This window comes from Schistocerca americana, chromosome 3 (assembly GCF_021461395.2).
Source record: "Schistocerca americana isolate TAMUIC-IGC-003095 chromosome 3, iqSchAmer2.1, whole genome shotgun sequence".
Taxonomy (NCBI): domain Eukaryota; kingdom Metazoa; phylum Arthropoda; class Insecta; order Orthoptera; family Acrididae; genus Schistocerca; species Schistocerca americana.
The window spans coordinates 591,165,418-591,167,917 of record NC_060121.1 but is presented as its reverse complement, the minus strand read 5'-3'; the positions used below and the strand labels follow the sequence as shown (position 1 = coordinate 591,167,917).

Below are 2,500 nucleotides of genomic sequence, written 5' to 3'. Positions count from 1 at the left end.
AACCCATGTTGCGCCTTAACCTAACCCATGTTGCGCCTTAACCTAACCCATGTTGCGCCTTAACCTAACCCATGTTGCGCCTTAACCTAACCCATGTTGCGCCTTAACCTAACCCATGTTGCGCCTTAACCTAACCCATGTTGCGCCTTAACCTAACCCATGTTGCGCCTCAACCTAACCTATGTTGCGCCTCAACCTAACCTATGTTGCGCCTCAACCCAACACACGTTGGGCCTCAACCCAACACACGTTGGGCCTTAACCCAACACACGTTGGGCCTTAACCCAACACACATTGGGCCTTAACCCAACACACGTTGGGCCTTAACCCAACACACGTTGGGCCTTAACCCAACACACGTTGGGCCTTAACCCAACACACGTTGGGCCTTAACCCAACACACGTTGGGCCTTAACCCAACACACGTTGGGCCTTAACCCAACACACGTTGGGCCTTAACCCAACACACGTTGGGCCTTAACCCAACACACGTTGGGCCTTAACCCAACACACGTTGGGCCTTAACCCAACACACGTTGGGCCTTAACCCAACACACGTTGGGCCTTAACCCAACACACGTTGGGCCTTAACCCAACACACGTTGGGCCTTAACCCAACACACGTTGGGCCTTAACCCAATACACGTTGGGCCTTAACCCAACACACGTTGGGCCTTAACCCAACACACGTTGGGCCTTAACCCAACACACGTTGGGCCTTAACCCAACACACGTTGGGCCTTAACCCAACACACGTTGGGCCTTAACCCAACACACGTTGGGCCTTAACCTGCTCTGTAATTGTCATACGACGCGTTAAATTAGTGTAGTGTTGCCTAACTGCAACCCCCGCAATATAGTTTGCTACTCGCACTGCCCGGTCCCCAGAGTATCGCTTCATGTGAAACACCTTGCAGCTATACACTGTAATGCGGATGGCAGTAGGACGTACATGCTCAATGCCCTTCGCAGTTGTTCATTGGCATTCGCATGGCGAAGCACAGCCTACGTTGTGGTACGGCTTGTGTCAACTGTCCGCTGATGTTGTACGTCCAAATCACACACTGTACTGCACATTGGTCCTCATGTACTGAATGATACATCGTGGTACATGTGTGACCGTACCACGACTGCGCCAACAACGGCGAACCATACGGTCCAAATATTGTGCACTCAGCTACGTGTCGTCTCCCTATAAGAGCTGGATTGCAGTATGGTATGCCGTGGATGGCGATCAGCATGAGCCGTCTGTTGATGTAGTGGCGCGTGTTGTCAGACGTAGTCGTCTCCTCTCACACACCGTGATAGCATGGTGCACTGCGTTCCACATCTGCGACATGCGACAGAGGCCGGTTGACAGTCGTTCGCGCAATGGACATCGCATACGTACGGGGGCCACCTTCCACGTGTTCGCGAAGCGTGCACATGTTGTTGCGTGTATGTGGGCAGACATAGTGTGTCGTGACACCTGACACAGGCATGCAACAATCGTTGAATTTGCAAATGGCGATGGACGTCTACGTTTGCTGGTGACGTTACGCAAATGAACAACTGGTAAACCGTTGTGGTGCGGTTGTTCTCGCTAGAGGTGAATCAGTGATGGCGACGATCGGTTGAGCTACCAACCGGTTGTTTCAGCGATACCCACCATGCCCACGAACGTGAATGGCATGTGGGTGTGAAGCGATACGCGGCGGTGGCTGGGTGGGACCGTCCCCGGCCGGTGAGGGGGGGCCTCCCGGCGTGCTGGCCGCGCGGTGCGTGGGCGCACGCGCTACAGCCGGCTGGTGGGGGCGGCCAGTGGCAGGCGCGCCGGCCGACGGAGGCGGCAGGCGGCGCAGCTGCGCGCCGGCGCACCCTGCACGCGGCGCCGTGCGGCCAAAGTAGGTCCTCGCGGGCCCGGTGCGAAGCGCGGTGGACATCTGCAGTGTGCTGGTCCGATTGAGGACTGTGTGCGCTGAGGATGCGCCGCCGCCCGGCGCTCGGCGCCGCGACGCCGTCTGCTGCTCGGTCGCCTCTGCGGTTCTCGCAGGTGGATTGTATCGCAGCTGTGCGGACGTGTTGGCGCGTGCGCTGTGCTGGGAGAGTTCGCTTCGGCACCCAAGTGGGGCTTTTGTCCTTCTGTGGCGCTGGCGTTGGAGCTGCCGGCCACCGTAGGTGGCGCGTGTTGTCTCCCGCCGGCAATGCCACGACAGCACGCTCCCGGGCCTCTGTCGGCAGCGGCAAGCTCAGTTGGGAGCACGGGTGGTCGCACCTAAAGCGTCTACTCGCCAAACTCCGGGCGATTGCGCCACTCTCGAACCCGACCAAGTACTTAGGACGGCGCTGCGCGCCGCCGGGACCTGAGAGGGTTTCGAGGTGTATTGTGCAGGGGAGCTCAGCCTCCTCCTGTTTGCAGAATAATTGAGCGGACGCTTGCGTGTTCGCGCGGGCCCCCGGGACACACTCCCGGGCGGCCGGCTGCTCAGCTCTAGTTGACGCAGCTCCCTGGTTGATCCTG

General features: G+C 58.4%; 1 non-coding gene across 1 annotated transcript in view; it reads left to right on the top strand.

The window, feature by feature from the left end:
- Positions 1-2,484: 2,484 nt before the first annotated feature.
- LOC124608851 overlaps positions 2,485-2,500 on the top strand; it is a 1,910-nt gene continuing 1,894 nt past the window's right edge. The window contains exon 1 of the ribosomal RNA XR_006979409.1: positions 2,485-2,500. This exon is cut by the window's right edge and continues 1,894 nt beyond it. This is a non-coding gene — a ribosomal RNA (small subunit ribosomal RNA).